Here is an 18090-nt window from a genome sequence, read left to right as displayed (position 1 = left end):
GCAGGACCTGGAAAACCATTCTGACCTGCTTCACATGAGACTCCCAATCATCTGAGAAGATCAAAATGTCATCCAAGTAAACAATCAGGAATTTATCCAGATACTCACGGAAGATGTCATGCATAAAGGACTGAAACACAGATGGAGCATTGGCAAGTCCGAACGGCATCACTAGATACTCAAAATGACCCTCGGGCGTATTAAATGCAGTTTTCCATTCATCTCCTTGCCTGATTCTCACCAGATTATACGCACCACGAAGATCTATTTTAGTGAACCAACTAGCCCCCTTAATCCGAGCAAACAAGTCAGATAACAATGGCAAGGGATACTGAAATTTAACAGTGATCTTATTAAGAAGGCGGTAATCAATACACGGTCTCAGCGAACCATCCTTCTTGGCTACAAAAAAGAACCCTGCTCCCAGTGGTGATGACGATGGGCGAATATGTCCCTTCTCCAGGGATTCCTTCACATAACTGGGCATAGCGGCGTGTTCAGGCACGGATAAATTAAATAATCGACCTTTAGGGAATTTACTACCAGGAATCAAATTTATAGCACAATCACAATCCCTATGCGGAGGTAGGGCATCGGACTTCGGCTCTTCAAATACATCCTGATAATCAGACAAGAACTCTGGGACCTCAGAAGGAGTGGATGACGAAATAGACAAAAATGGAACATCACCATGTACCCCCTGACAACCCCAGCTGGATACCGACATAGAGTTCCAATCCAATACTGGATTATGGGTTAACAGCCATGGCAACCCCAACACGACCACATCATGCAGATTATGTAGCACCAGAAAGCGAATAACTTCCTGATGTGCAGGAGCCATGCACATGGTCAGCTGGGTCCAGTACTGAGGTTTATTCTTGGCCAAAGGTGTAGCATCAATTCCTCTCAACGGAATAGGACACCGCAAAGGCTCCAAGAAAAACCCACAACATAGTAACATAGTAACATAGTTAGTAAGGCCGAAAAAAGACATTTGTCCATCCAGTTCAGCCTATATTCCATCATAATAAATCCCCAGATCTACGTCCTTCTACAGAACCTAATAATTGTATGATACAATATTGTTCTGCTCCAGGAAGACATCCAGGCCTCTCTTGAACCCCTCGACTGAGTTCGCCATCACCACCTCCTCAGGCAAGCAATTCCAGATTCTCACTGCCCTAACAGTAAAGAATCCTCTTCTATGTTGGTGGAAAAACCTTCTCTCCTCCAGACGCAAAGAATGCCCCCTTGTGCCCATCACCTTCCTTGGTATAAACAGATCCTCAGCGAGATATTTGTATTGTCCCCTTATATACTTATACATGGTTATTAGATCGCCCCTCAGTCGTCTTTTTTCTAGACTAAATAATCCTAATTTCGCTAATCTATCTGGGTATTGTAGTTCTCCCATCCCCTTTATTAATTTTGTTGCCCTCCTTTGTACTCTCTCTAGTTCCATTATATCCTTCCTGAGCACCGGTGCCCAAAACTGGACACAGTACTCCATGTGCGGTCTAACTAGGGATTTGTACAGAGGCAGTATAATGCTCTCATCATGTGTATCCAGACCTCTTTTAATGCACCCCATGATCCTGTTTGCCTTGGCAGCTGCTGCCTGGCACTGGCTGCTCCAGGTAAGTTTATCATTAACTAGGATCCCCAAGTCCTTCTCCCTGTCAGATTTACCCAGTGGTTTCCCATTCAGTGTGTAATGGTGATATTGATTCCTTCTTTCCATGTGTATAACCTTACATTTATCATTGTTAAACCTCATCTGCCACCTTTCAGCCCAAGTTTCCAACTTATCCAGATCCATCTGTAGCAGAATACTATCTTCTCTTGTATTAACTGCTTTACATAGTTTTGTATCATCTGCAAATATCGATATTTTACTGTGTAAACCTTCTACCAGATCATTAATGAATATGTTGAAGAGAACAGGTCCCAATACTGACCCCTGCGGTACCCCACTGGTCACAGCGACCCAGTTAGAGACTATACCATTTATAACCACCCTCTACAACGTTTAGCATAATCCAAATCCATCAGATTCAGGGCAGCGCCTGAATCCACAAACGCCATGACAGAATACGATGACAATGAGCATATCAAGGTAATGGACAGAAGGAATTTGGATTGTACAGTACCAATGACGGCAGACCTATCGAACCGCTTAGTGCGCTTAGGACAACCAGAAATAGCATGAGTGGAATCACCACAGTAGAAACACAGCCCATTCAGAAGTCTGTGTTCTTGCCGTTCAACTCTGGTCATAGTCCTATTGCACTGCATAGGCTCAGGTTTAATCTTAGACAATACCGCCAAATGGTGCACAGATTTACGCTCGCGCAAGCGTCGACCGATCTGAATGGCCAAAGACATAGACTCATTCAAACCAGCAGGCATAGGAAAACCCACCATGACATCCTTAAGAGCCTCAGAGAGACCCTTTCTGAACAAAGCTGCCAGCGCAGATTCATTCCACAGAGTGAGTACTGACCACTTCCTAAATTTCTGACAATATACTTCTATATCATCCTGACCCTGGCACAAAGCCAGCAAATTTTTCTCAGCCTGATCCACTGAATTAGGCTCATCGTACAGTAATCCGAGCGCCAGGAAAAACGCATTGACATCACTCAATGCAGGGTCTCCTGGCGCAAGAGAAAATGCCCAGTCCTGAGGGTCGCCGCGCAAAAAAGAAATAATAATCAAAACCTGTTGCACAGGATTACCAGACGAATGAGGTTTCAAGGCCAGAAATAGCTTACAATTATTTTTGAAATTAAGAAACTTAGTTCTATCACCAAAAAAACAAATCAGGAATAGGAATTCTTGGTTCTAACATAGATTTCTGATCAATAGTATCTTGAATCCTTTGTACATTTGTAATGAGATTATCCATTGAAGAGCACAGACCCTGAATATCCATGTCCACACCTGTGTCCTGAAACACCCAAATGTCTAGGGGAAAAAAAAGACTGAACACAGAGCTGAGAAAAAAAAAAATGATGTCAGAACTTCTTTTTTTCCCTCTATTGAGAATCATTAGTTTGGGCTCCTTGTACTGTTATGATGGCAATCTAGTAACACAGTGTCGGGGACCCACACGGCGTCTGCGATTAGCGAAAAGTTGAGCCTTCTCCTGGGACAAGGTCAAATTGTCCACTACCTGAGTCCAGATCTGCTGCAACCTGTCCACCACAGAATCCACACCAGGACAGTCCGAAGACTCAACCTGTCCTGAAGAGAAACGAGGATGGAACCCAGAATTGCAGAAAAATGGAGAGACCAAGGTAGCCGAGCTGGCCCGATTATTAAGGGCGAACTCAGCCAACGGCAAAAAGGACACCCAATCATCCTGGTCTGCAGAAACAAAACATCTCAGATATGTTTCCAAGGTCTGATTGGTTCGTTCGGTCTGGCCATTAGTCTGAGGATGGAAAGCCGAGGAAAAAGATAGGTCAATGCCCATCCTACCACAAAAGGCTCGCCAAAACCTTGAAACAAACTGGGAACCTCTGTCAGAAACAATATTCTCAGGAATGCCATGCAAATGAACCACATGCTGGAAGAACAAAGGCACCAAATCAGAGGAGGAAGGCAATTTAACCAAGGGCACCAGATGGACCATTTTAGAAAAGCGATCACAGACCACCCAAATGACTGACATCTTTTGAGAAACGGGAAGGTCAGAAATGACATCCATCGAAATATGTGTCCAAGGCCTCTTTGGGACCGGCAAGGGCAAAAGCAACCCACTGGCACGTGAACAGCAGGGCTTAGCCCTAGCACAAATCCCACAGGACTGCACAAAAGTACGTACATCCCGTGACAAAGATGGCCACCAGAAGGATCTAGCCACTAACTCTCTGGTACCAAAGATTCCAGGATGACCAGCCAACACCGAACAATGAAGTTCAGAGATAACTTTACTAGTCCACCTATCAGGGACGAACAATTTCTCCGCCGGACAACGATCAGGTTTATTCACCTGAAATTTTTGCAACACTCGCCGCAAATCAGGGGAGATGGCAGACACAATGACTCCTTCCTTGAGGATACTCGCCGGCTCAGATGAACCCGGAGAGTCGGGCACAAAACTCCTAGACAGAGCATCCGCCTTCACATTTTTAGAGCCCGGAAGGTACGAAATCACAAAATCGAAGCGGGCAAAAAATAACGACCAACGGGCCTGTCTAGGATTCAAGCGCTTGGCAGACTCGAGATAAGTAAGGTTCTTATTATCAGTCAATACCACCACGCGATGCTTAGCTCCTTCAAGCCAATGACGCCACTCCTCGAATGCCCACTTCATGGCCAGCAACTCTCGGTTGCCCACATCATAATTACGCTCAGCAGCCGAAAACTTCCTGGAAAAGAAAGCACATGGTTTCAACACTGAGCAACCAGAACCTCTCTGTGACAAAACCGCCCCTGCTCCAATCTCAGAAGCATCAACCTCGACCTGGAACGGAAGAGAAACATCTGGTTGACACACCACAGGGGCAGAACAAAAACGACGCTTCAACTCCTGAAAAGCTTCCACAGCAGCAGAAGACCAATTAACCAAATCAGCACCCTTCTTGGTCAAATCGGTCAATGGTTTGGCAATGCTAGAAAAATTACAGATGAAGCGACGATAAAAATTAGCAAAGCCCAGGAATTTTTGCAGACTTTTCAGAGATGTCGGCTGAGTCCAATCCTGGATGGATTGGACCTTAACCGGATCCATCTCGACCAAGGTAGCCGAGCTGGCCCGATTATTAAGGGCGAACTCAGCCAACGGCAAAAAGGACACCCAATCATCCTGGTCTGCAGAAACAAAACATCTCAGATATGTTTCCAAGGTCTGATTGGTTCGTTCGGTCTGGCCATTAGTCTGAGGATGGAAAGCCGAGGAAAAAGATAGGTCAATGCCCATCCTACCACAAAAGGCTCGCCAAAACCTTGAAACAAACTGGGAACCTCTGTCAGAAACAATATTCTCAGGAATGCCATGCAAATGAACCACATGCTGGAAGAACAAAGGCACCAAATCAGAGGAGGAAGGCAATTTAACCAAGGGCACCAGATGGACCATTTTAGAAAAGCGATCACAGACCACCCAAATGACTGACATCTTTTGAGAAACGGGAAGGTCAGAAATGACATCCATCGAAATATGTGTCCAAGGCCTCTTTGGGACCGGCAAGGGCAAAAGCAACCCACTGGCACGTGAACAGCAGGGCTTAGCCCTAGCACAAATCCCACAGGACTGCACAAAAGTACGTACATCCCGTGACAAAGATGGCCACCAGAAGGATCTAGCCACTAACTCTCTGGTACCAAAGATTCCAGGATGACCAGCCAACACCGAACAATGAAGTTCAGAGATAACTTTACTAGTCCACCTATCAGGGACGAACAATTTCTCCGCCGGACAACGATCAGGTTTATTCACCTGAAATTTTTGCAACACTCGCCGCAAATCAGGGGAGATGGCAGACACAATGACTCCTTCCTTGAGGATACTCGCCGGCTCAGATGAACCCGGAGAGTCGGGCACAAAACTCCTAGACAGAGCATCCGCCTTCACATTTTTAGAGCCCGGAAGGTACGAAATCACAAAATCGAAGCGGGCAAAAAATAACGACCAACGGGCCTGTCTAGGATTCAAGCGCTTGGCAGACTCGAGATAAGTAAGGTTCTTATTATCAGTCAATACCACCACGCGATGCTTAGCTCCTTCAAGCCAATGACGCCACTCCTCGAATGCCCACTTCATGGCCAGCAACTCTCGGTTGCCCACATCATAATTACACTCAGCAGCCGAAAACTTCCTGGAAAAGAAAGCACATGGTTTCAACACTGAGCAACCAGAACCTCTCTGTGACAAAACCGCCCCTGCTCCAATCTCAGAAGCATCAACCTCGACCTGGAACGGAAGAGAAACATCTGGTTGACACACCACAGGGGCAGAACAAAAACGACGCTTCAACTCCTGAAAAGCTTCCACAGCAGCAGAAGACCAATTAACCAAATCAGCACCCTTCTTGGTCAAATCGGTCAATGGTTTGGCAATGCTAGAAAAATTACAGATGAAGCGACGATAAAAATTAGCAAAGCCCAGGAATTTTTGCAGACTTTTCAGAGATGTCGGCTGAGTCCAATCCTGGATGGCTTGGACCTTAACCGGATCCATCTCGATAGTAGAAGGGGAAAAGATGAACCCCAAAAATGAAACTTTCTGCACACCGAAGAGACACTTTGATCCCTCTACAAACAAAGAATTAGCACGCAGGACCTGGAAAACCATTCTGACCTGCTTCACATGAGACTCCCAATCATCTGAGAAGATCAAAATGTCATCCAAGTAAACAATCAGGAATTTATCCAGATACTCACGGAAGATGTCATGCATAAAGGACTGAAACACAGATGGAGCATTGGCAAGTCCGAACGGCATCACTAGATACTCAAAATGACCCTCGGGCGTATTAAATGCAGTTTTCCATTCATCTCCTTGCCTGATTCTCACCAGATTATACGCACCACGAAGATCTATTTTAGTGAACCAACTAGCCCCCTTAATCCGAGCAAACAAGTCAGATAACAATGGCAAGGGATACTGAAATTTAACAGTGATCTTATTAAGAAGGCGGTAATCAATACACGGTCTCAGCGAACCATCCTTCTTGGCTACAAAAAAGAACCCTGCTCCCAGTGGTGATGACGATGGGCGAATATGTCCCTTCTCCAGGGATTCCTTCACATAACTGGGCATAGCGGCGTGTTCAGGCACGGATAAATTAAATAATCGACCTTTAGGGAATTTACTACCAGGAATCAAATTTATAGCACAATCACAATCCCTATGCGGAGGTAGGGCATCGGACTTGGGCTCTTCAAATACATCCTGATAATCAGACAAGAACTCTGGGACCTCAGAAGGAGTGGATGACGAAATAGACAAAAATGGAACATCACCATGTACCCCCTGACAACCCCAGCTGGATACCGACATAGAGTTCCAATCCAATACTGGATTATGGGTTAACAGCCATGGCAACCCCAACACGACCACATCATGCAGATTATGTAGCACCAGAAAGCGAATAACTTCCTGATGTGCAGGAGCCATGCACATGGTCAGCTGGGTCCAGTACTGAGGTTTATTCTTGGCCAAAGGTGTAGCATCAATTCCTCTCAACGGAATAGGACACCGCAAAGGCTCCAAGAAAAACCCACAACATAGTAACATAGTAACATAGTTAGTAAGGCCGAAAAAAGACATTTGTCCATCCAGTTCAGCCTATATTCCATCATAATAAATCCCCAGATCTACGTCCTTCTACAGAACCTAATAATTGTATGATACAATATTGTTCTGCTCCAGGAAGACATCCAGGCCTCTCTTGAACCCCTCGACTGAGTTCGCCATCACCACCTCCTCAGGCAAGCAATTCCAGATTCTCACTGCCCTAACAGTAAAGAATCCTCTTCTATGTTGGTGGAAAAACCTTCTCTCCTCCAGACGCAAAGAATGCCCCCTTGTGCCCATCACCTTCCTTGGTATAAACAGATCCTCAGCGAGATATTTGTATTGTCCCCTTATATACTTATACATGGTTATTAGATCGCCCCTCAGTCGTCTTTTTTCTAGACTAAATAATCCTAATTTCGCTAATCTATCTGGGTATTGTAGTTCTCCCATCCCCTTTATTAATTTTGTTGCCCTCCTTTGTACTCTCTCTAGTTCCATTATATCCTTCCTGAGCACCGGTGCCCAAAACTGGACACAGTACTCCATGTGCGGTCTAACTAGGGATTTGTACAGAGGCAGTATAATGCTCTCATCATGTGTATCCAGACCTCTTTTAATGCACCCCATGATCCTGTTTGCCTTGGCAGCTGCTGCCTGGCACTGGCTGCTCCAGGTAAGTTTATCATTAACTAGGATCCCCAAGTCCTTCTCCCTGTCAGATTTACCCAGTGGTTTCCCATTCAGTGTGTAATGGTGATATTGATTCCTTCTTTCCATGTGTATAACCTTACATTTATCATTGTTAAACCTCATCTGCCACCTTTCAGCCCAAGTTTCCAACTTATCCAGATCCATCTGTAGCAGAATACTATCTTCTCTTGTATTAACTGCTTTACATAGTTTTGTATCATCTGCAAATATCGATATTTTACTGTGTAAACCTTCTACCAGATCATTAATGAATATGTTGAAGAGAACAGGTCCCAATACTGACCCCTGCGGTACCCCACTGGTCACAGCGACCCAGTTAGAGACTATACCATTTATAACCACCCTCTACAACGTTTAGCATAATCCAAATCCATCAGATTCAGGGCAGCGCCTGAATCCACAAACGCCATGACAGAATACGATGACAATGAGCATATCAAGGTAATGGACAGAAGGAATTTGGATTGTACAGTACCAATGACGGCAGACCTATCGAACCGCTTAGTGCGCTTAGGACAACCAGAAATAGCATGAGTGGAATCACCACAGTAGAAACACAGCCCATTCAGAAGTCTGTGTTCTTGCCGTTCAACTCTGGTCATAGTCCTATTGCACTGCATAGGCTCAGGTTTAATCTTAGACAATACCGCCAAATGGTGCACAGATTTACGCTCGCGCAAGCGTCGACCGATCTGAATGGCCAAAGACATAGACTCATTCAAACCAGCAGGCATAGGAAAACCCACCATGACATCCTTAAGAGCCTCAGAGAGACCCTTTCTGAACAAAGCTGCCAGCGCAGATTCATTCCACAGAGTGAGTACTGACCACTTCCTAAATTTCTGACAATATACTTCTATATCATCCTGACCCTGGCACAAAGCCAGCAAATTTTTCTCAGCCTGATCCACTGAATTAGGCTCATCGTACAGTAATCCGAGCGCCAGGAAAAACGCATTGACATCACTCAATGCAGGGTCTCCTGGCGCAAGAGAAAATGCCCAGTCCTGAGGGTCGCCGCGCAAAAAAGAAATAATAATCAAAACCTGTTGCACAGGATTACCAGACGAATGAGGTTTCAAGGCCAGAAATAGCTTACAATTATTTTTGAAATTAAGAAACTTAGTTCTATCACCAAAAAAACAAATCAGGAATAGGAATTCTTGGTTCTAACATAGATTTCTGATCAATAGTATCTTGAATCCTTTGTACATTTGTAATGAGATTATCCATTGAAGAGCACAGACCCTGAATATCCATGTCCACACCTGTGTCCTGAAACACCCAAATGTCTAGGGGAAAAAAAAGACTGAACACAGAGCTGAGAAAAAAAAAAATGATGTCAGAACTTCTTTTTTTCCCTCTATTGAGAATCATTAGTTTGGGCTCCTTGTACTGTTATGATGGCAATCTAGTAACACAGTGTGCAAGCAGTCAGAGCACATGCAGTGATCTGACAATAACCCAGAAACAATAGAACGAGCTCTGAGACGTGGAATCTCTGTAGACCGCAATACCTGAACCTATTCTAAACACAACTAAAGGCAGCTGTGGATTGCGCCTGACACTACCTATGCAACTCGGCACAGCCTGAGGAACTGACTAGCCTAAAGATAGAAATAGAAGCCTGACTTGCCTCAGAGAAATACCCCAAAGGAAAAGGCAGCCCCCCACATATAATGACTGTTAGCAAGATGAAAAGACAAAACGTAGGGATGAATTATATTCAGCAAAGTGAGGCCCGATATTCTAGATAGAGCGAGGATAGCAAAGAGAACTTTGCAGTCTACAAAAAACCCTAAAGCAAAAAACCACGCAAAGGGGGCAAAAAGACCCACCGTGCCGAACTAACGGCACGGCGGTACACCCTTTGCGTCTCAGAGCTTCCAGCAAAACGAATAGACAAGCTGGACAGAAAAAATAGCAACAAAAGCAAAGAAGCACTTATCTAAGCAGAGCAGCAGGCCACAGGAAAGATCCAGAAGCTCAGATCCAACACTGGAACATTGACAAGGAGCAAGGAAGACAGAATCAGGTGGGGTTAAATAACAAAGCAGCCAACGAGCTCACCAGAACACCTGAGGGAGGAAGCTCAGAAGCTGCAGTACCACTTGTGACCACAGGAGTGAATTCAGCCACAGAATTCACAACAGTAGAGAGCCTTAATTAAAAAGGCACAGAGGAATCCCGGGGGACGTTTGTACGATCTGCAAGGTACTCCCTCAGCATCTTCCCAAACATTGCACTTCTTGAGACAGCGCCCGTTTCCTGTGTGCTGGCACGATGGGTGGGTCTGTGAAAACTGTCCCAGAACTTTACCATTGTTTCCCTTCCTGAACTGGATTGTACTTTTGTCTCTCTCACTTGGACTCCTTGGTTGTACAACAAACTCTGACATCTGCTGCCAGCGTTCTCATATGGGAATTTTTTAAATAATTCCGCTACAAGGGCCCTCTGGTACTGCAAAGTTTTAGAACACCTGTCTGCCTCTGCAAGAAGAGATTGAAAGTTCTCCTTGTAGCATGGGTCTACAAGTGTCACCAACCAGTAATGAGTGTCACCAAAAATTTTAATAATGTGAGGGTCATGTGAAACGCAGCGCAACATAAAGTCAGCCATGCGTGCCAGACTGCTAACAGGCAAGACTTCCGTGTCCTCACCAACAGGACGACTGACCATGCTGTCCTCCTCCTCATCCTCCTTCTCCCTGTCCTCAGGCCATATCTGCTGAACAGACAGTATGAGAGCTGTGCTTGTAGTACTATAGCGCATGAAAGTAGCTCCTGCGCTTCCTCCTCCTCCTCATTGTCTACCAATCTACATTGGGAAGAAATGAGGCTGGGCTGAGTGTAATCACCTTGTATGGTTCCTTACTCCATGTCTTCGTGCTCTGCCTGCAATGCATCCGCTTTAATTGTGAGCAGAGAGGTTTTCAGAATGCAGAGAAGCGGAATGGCAATGCTAATTATAGTGTCATTGCCGCTCACCATCTTGGTGCAGTCCTCAAAGTTTTGGATGATGGTACATATGTCTGACATCCAAGTCCACTCCTGAGGTCTTATGTGTGGAGTCTGGACTGAATATCGATGGCCTTGTTGATGCTGGTAGTCAACAACTGCCCTCTTCTGCTCACAAATCCTTTCCAACATATGCAGTGTAGAGTTCCAGCGCGTGGGGACATCACATACAGTCAGTGAGCCGTAAGCTGCGAACGCTGCTGAAGCACGGCAAGGGCGGCTGAAACTGTAGCTGACTTTCTAAAATGGACAGATAGATGGCGTACTTTAACTAACAGATCCGGCAGCTCCGGGTAGTTTTTCAGAAAATGTTGCCCCACGAGATTAAGCACATGGGCCCGGCAAGGTTCGTGTGTGAGGTCAACCTTGCCTCAGAGCCGCCACCAGGTTACAGTATGTCACACACGACCATGCCTGGCTGTAGGTTCAGCAGTGTCATCCAAATATCTGACTGATCTTTCAGCACTGTCCACAACTCTTCAGAACTGTGCAGTTTGTTACCTAATCAGATTAGCTTCAGCACAGACTGTTGCTGCTTGGCTGAGGCAGTGCTGTAGTGCTTCCAGCTCCTGACTGATGTGTTCATTTCAAAGACGGAGGCTGAAGAGGAGAAGGAGGAAGAGGAGGAAGTGCAGGAGCTGTAGACTATGGGGGCAACCCTGATTGACGTAGGGCTCGCAATCCTCAGCGGGGGGAGGATGTGTTCCATCCCAAGGTCCAACTGGGTCTCGGCTTCCAGTATGTTAACCCAGTGTGCCATCAGTGAGATGTACCGTCCCTGCCTACAAGCACTTGTCCACGTGTCTGTGGTTAGGTGGACTTTCCCAGTAACACCATTGTTGAGGGCACGGGTAATGTTGTGGGACACATGCTGGTGTAATGCCGGTACGGAACACTGGGTGAAATAGTGGCGACTGGGGATCGAGTACCGTGGGACGGCTCCGCCATCAGGTTGCGGAAAGCTTCTGTCTCAATGAGCCTAAAAGGAAAGATTTCAAGCGCAAGCAGAAGAGAAATTTTAGAATTTAGTACAGTGGCCTGTGGGGCATTGGCTGGGTATTTCCGCTTGAGCTCCAATGACTGGGGTATACACAACTGAAGGATGTGCTGGAACAAGGACGTGGACTGGCTTGATGATGGTGCTGCTTGACTGTGAGCAACAACAGGTGCAGGGCCAGAGGCATCTTCACATGCACAGTGGACTGGGGATTGTCTTCTATGCAAAACAGTGGAAGAATTATTGGTGTCACCTGCAGACAGTGTTCCTGGAGCCTGGGTTCGGCCCACAAAGTCGGGTGCTTTGCTGCCATGTGCCTGATCATGCTGGTGGTGGTCAAGCTGGTAATTTTGCTACCCCTGCTGATGCAGGTATGGCAGGTGCTGCAAATGGCCGTTTGGGGTAATCGGCAGAGTCTTTAAAAATAACCAGACTTGGGAAGATCTAACAGTTGAAATGGCAACTTCCCTCATGTTGGTGTTACGGGGAACGGATGCACGCCTTCTGTCTGTGCCACCACACTGCTTCTTCCTGCCTGTTGGGGTGATATGCCTCCTTCCCCATGTGTGCTGCTGTCCTCGCTCTGCATGTCCTCCTGCCAGGTTGGGTCAGTCACTATGTCATCCACTACCTCGTCTTCCACATCTGCACCGTGCTCCTCCTCCTGACTTTCTGGCAATTATGTCTCATCATCATCTATCTCTTTTGACACTTTCCCACCATCACCTTCGTGTGATCGTGACTGATCAAAGCTTTGGGCATCGCCACATGTGATCTCATCTGGCCCTACTTAAAGTTGACTGGCTGAGAGTCTGAAAAGCTGTTCAGTTTTCCCTTTAAATATTCCAGAGTGTCCAAGTGTGGGATCAGTTGTCTCAGGACACTCGGCATGGTGAGAGGAAGGAGGATCAGGGTAAGGAATATACGGTCCACACTCACGGCTACTCAGACTTGACCGTGTGGAAGACATGTTGGTGATGGTGCTGGCTAAGTGACTGGAAGCATTATCCACTATCCAACCAATAACTGTTTCACACTGCTCTAGTGTTGTGAGGCAGTCCCTTAGAAACTGGGACAGGAAGCTTGAGAGAGAAGATGTGGGTATTGTTGTGGCCCACTTTTAGCTTGGCCACAGCCTCGTCCTCTGCATGCACCATCAGCATCACGTCCACTTCCCCGTCCCTTGCCTTGCCCATTTTAAATAGACTACTGTACTATTTCAAAAGCTCAATACAAATGTATTTATTTAGAGAAACATTATATGTGATGTGTATGCCTGCAAAACAAAGATTTTTCCACCACAGATACACCAGGCCTCAGCCTGAGATAACAGACTGTATAAATTTTTATGTTTTTTTTTTTTTTTTTCAAAAATTACCAACAAACGAGTAGAACAAGGCTAGCAGACAGAACTTTGCAACGTATGCCTGCGAAGCTAAGATTTTTCAACCACATATCTCAGGCCTCAGCCTAAGATAACAGACTATATACATTTTTTATGTTTGTTGGTAATTTTTGAAAATAATAAAAAATTAGAACAAGGCTAGCAGATAGAACTATGCAACGTATGCCTGCGAAGCTAAGATTTTTCAACCACAGATACACCAGGCCTCAGCCTGAAATAAGACTGTATAATTTTATTTTTTGTGAATTTTTGAAAAAAATAAATAAATAAATAAATAAATAAATAAGCAGAACAAGGCTAGCAGACAGAACTATGCAACTTATGCCTGCGAAGAAAAGATTTTTCCACCACAGATACACCAGCCGTCAGTCTGAGATAACAGACTGATCTAAATGTGGCCTTGATTTTTTTGAGCACAACAAAATTGTTTCAAGTTGGCTATGACACACAAAAGAAAGAGTACTAAAATTGCAAGATATTTTGCACAATGATATGCGATGCGTGTGGCGTACAGCTCACAGTGACAAATCGAAGAACTGTAGCTAAATATTTTTAGGCCAGCTACAGATTTTTGGGGCAGGAAAATGGTGTCCAAAAACATTGTAAGACACTACAAAATATTACATAGTACAGAAAAAAAAGCTTTTTTGGCGCAGTCACATCTGATGCCTGGGACCACATTTTTTTTTAAAATTCTTATTATTTGCAAGCTCTTCTACTACAATGACCTGGCTGTAGTCTGCAGCGTGCCCAAGCAATTAAATGAAGAAAAAAGGGGGCTATAGATTGCTTTAGAATAAAAGGAGCAGGTATAAGATGCAAAAAAAAAAAAAAAATTGCCAGATAACTGAAGCTAGGTATATATTAAATAATCAGCAGCAGCAGACAGTAATGGAGCTTTTGGAGGTATGCAGTGAGAGCTATGTACTCGCATACAGTGCCTGCAGGCCTTGCACGGATGTGGATATGTGCACATAGACTCCCCTACCTACCTAGCACTGCAATCTCTGGACCCCCAAATTAGCCCTAAAAAGGACTGTTGGTTTCTCAGGATTTGTGCACTGAACACTAGAAGACCCACACTAACTATTAAAAGGACGATTCTGACCCTATCTCAGCAGCAGCTCTCCCTACACTTGCGAAGTCCGGAGCAGAATGCGGCAAGCAGGGCGGAACCACGTCTCTTATAGACCTGATGACACTGTGCGGCCAGCCAATCACTGTGATACCACAACAAAGATGGCTGCAGCATTACAGTGCATGGCAGACAATCCCTGCATTGTCATTGGTGCTCTAAAGAGTGCCAGAATTGCAGAGCGGATACCCAAGCTCCCGCCAAATAATCCCGGAAATACTCAGTGCTCGACGAGTACACCGAGCATAGTGATACTCGGGCGAGTACCGAGTAGTGGCGAGCACGTTTGCTCATCACTAGCAATCACTGCAATCGAACGATTCCTGTAACTGTCAGTGAGACTTCTGCACCTCTCGACAGGTATTTTGGCCCACTCCTCAAGAGCAAACTGATCCAGTTGTCTCGTTTTTGAAGGTTGCCTTTTCTAGACGGCATGTTTCAGCTCTTTCCAAAGATGCTCAATAGGATCTAGGTCAGGGCTCATTGAAGGCCACTTCAGAATAGTCCAATGTTTTCCTCTTAGCCATTCTTGGGTGTTTTTAGCTGTGTGTTTTGGGTCATTATCCTGTTGCAAGACCCATGACCTGCGACTGTGACCAAGCTTTTTGACATAGGGCAGCACATTTCTCTCTAGAATCCCTTGATAGTCTTGAGATTTCATTGTACCCTGCACAGATTCTAGACATCCTGTGCCTGAGGCAGCAAAGCAGCCCCAGAACATAACAGGGCCTCCTCCATGTTTCACAGTAAGGACATTATTCTTTTCTTGATATGCTTCATTTTTCCATCTGTGAACATAGAGCTGATGTGCATTGCCAAAAAGTTCAATTTTTGTCTCATCTGTCCATAGGACATTCTCCCAGAAGCTTTGTGGTATGTCAACATTTAGTTTGGCAAATTTTAGTCTGACATTTTTATGATTTTGTTTCGACAATGGTGTCCTCCATGGTCATCTACCATGAAGTTCACTTTGGCTCATACAACGATGGTTGGTGCGATCTGACACTGATGTTTCTTGAGCTTGAAGTTCACCTTTAATCTGTTTAGAAATTTTTGGGGGCTCTTTTGTTACCATTCATATTGTCTGTCTCTTTGATTTGTCATCAATTTTCCTCCTACGGCCATGTCCAGGGAGGTTGGCTACCGTCCCATGGATCTTACATTTCTGAATAATACACTACCATTCAATAGTTTAGGGTCACTTGGAAATGTCCTTTTTTTTAAAGAAAAGCACAGTTTTTTCCAATGAAGCTAACATTAAATGAATCAGAAATAGCAATATATATTGTTCATCTAGTAAATGACTATTCTAGCTGGAAACATCTGGTTTGTAATGCAATATCTTCATAGGTGTATAGAGGCCTGTTTCCAACAACCATCACTCCAGTGTTCTTATGGTATTTTGTGTTTGCTAACTGTGTAAGAAGGCTAATGGATGGTTAGAATACCATTGAAAACTCTTGTGCAAGTATGTTAGCACAGCTGAAAACAGTTTGGCTGATTAGAGAACCTATAAACCTGACCTTCCTTTGAGCTAGTTGAGAATCATTACATTTGTTGGTTCCATTAAACTCTCAAAATGGCCACAAAAAAAGAACTTTTATGTGAAACTCGATAGGCTTTTCTTGTTCTTAGAAATAAAGGCTATTCCATGCGAGAAATTGCCAAGAAACTGAAGATTTCCTACAACGGTGTGTTCTACTTCCTTCAGAGGAGAGCACAAACAGGCTCTAACCAGAGTAGAAAGAGAAGTGGAAGGCCCCGCTGCACAACTGAACTATAAGACAAGTACATTAGAGTCTGTAGTTTGAGAAATTGACACCTCACAGGTCCTCAACTGGCAGCTTCATTAAATAGAAAATTAAATTTTCACGCATGTGTGAAAATGGTGAATGTCCAATATTAGTACACAACATGGATGATCCAATGCCTGCTTGTAAAGTGAATGGCAGACCATTCGGTGAAAATCAAATTGCAACAAGGAGAGAAGAAACCGAACTGAGAGGTCCAATGTATAGACGAATAAAAAAAAACAATAAATGTATATAGTACAGAAAGACATTGTTTATTAATAAAGACAAAAAAGGAAGCAAAATGTGGTAACATGATAATGACAACACAGTGTATGTCTGCCAGTGGACCACAACAGACCAGAGGAACAACCCATGTATAACTGACAATGATTGTATGACACAATGATACGGAAAAAATAAAAAATGAAAAAAAAAGTATAATTAATAGAAAATTAAAAAAATGGTGTTAGATGCGCTGTATAAATAGAATGATAACTTCTGTGCACAGGTAACGCAGCAGGTATATTGTAGCAAGAAAATAGTAAATGGTGATTAACACTGAATCATGTAACCTGCAAAAGATGTAAACAACTAGCGCTAGATAATATAGAAAACTATGTGTCAGTTGAAAATGTACCGTATATACTCGAGTATAAGCCGAGATTTTCAGCCCAAAAAAATGGGCTGAAAGTGCCCATCTCGGCTTATACTCAATTCATGGTCGGCGGGTGAGGGGGAGCGACGACTGTCAAATTTTCACCTGCTCCCGGTGCTCCTGACGCGGTCCCTGCATGTCCTATGGTCTTCGGGTGTGGCAGCTTCTTCCCCTGTTCAGCGGTCACTTGTACCGCTCATTAAAGTAATGAATATGGACTCCACTCCCATAGGGGTGGAGCTGCATATTCATTACTGTAATGAGCGATACCATGTGACCGCTCACTACAGGAAGAAGCTGCAGCGCCCGGAGACCGTGGGACATGTAGGGACTACGTCAGGAGCGCCGGGAGCAGGTGAGTATTTCATATTTACCTTCTCTCGTTCCACCGACTCTCCGTCTTCCGCGTCCTCTTGCAGTGACTGTTCAGGTCAGAGGGTGCGATGACGTATTAGTGTGCGCGCCGCCCCATGCCTGAACAGTCAGTGTGGAGAGACGTCCGGGACGCTGAGGAGCAGTGACGAGAGGCAAGTATGTCTTTTTTTTTTTTTTTAGTGCAGCAGCAGCATTACATGTGGCACAATGTTCTATGGAGCATCTTATACGGCCATAATGAACTGTATGGAGCATTATATGTGGCCCAATGTTATATGGAGCATCTTATACGGCCATAATGAACTGTATGGAGCATTATATGTGGCACAATGTTATATGGAGCATCTATGGGGCCATAATGAACTGTATGGAGCATTATATGGGGCACATTGTTATATGGAGCATCTTATGGGGCCATAATGAACTGCATGGAGCATTATATGGGGCATCTATGGGGCCATAATGAACTGCATGGAGCATTAGATGGAGCATCTATGGGGCCATAAAAAACTGCATAAAGCATTATATGGGGCATCTATGGGGCCATAATGAAGAGCATGGAGCATTATATGGGGCTCCTGATTCAATATGGATATTCAAAAACACTTAACCTACTGATGTCTCAATTAATTTGACTTTTATTGGTATCTATTTTTATTTTTTACATTTACCAGTAGCTGCTGCATTTTCCACCCTAGGCTTATACTCGAGTCAAAAAAAGTTTTCCCAGTTTTTTGTTGCAAAATTAGG

At 44.6% G+C, this 18090-nt stretch overlaps 1 protein-coding gene across 2 annotated transcripts in view; it reads right to left on the bottom strand.

Annotated features, from left to right (window-relative positions):
- The window catches only part of LOC138663164 (gastrula zinc finger protein XlCGF66.1-like), a 95713-nt gene that overhangs the window by 26490 nt on the left and 51133 nt on the right, over positions 1-18090 (bottom strand). The window lies entirely within an intron of this gene.

Source organism: Ranitomeya imitator, chromosome 2, assembly GCF_032444005.1.
Source record: "Ranitomeya imitator isolate aRanImi1 chromosome 2, aRanImi1.pri, whole genome shotgun sequence".
NCBI lineage: Eukaryota > Metazoa > Chordata > Amphibia > Anura > Dendrobatidae > Ranitomeya > Ranitomeya imitator.
The sequence above is the reverse complement of the archived record's forward strand: the minus strand, read 5'-3'. Positions and strand labels throughout refer to the sequence as shown.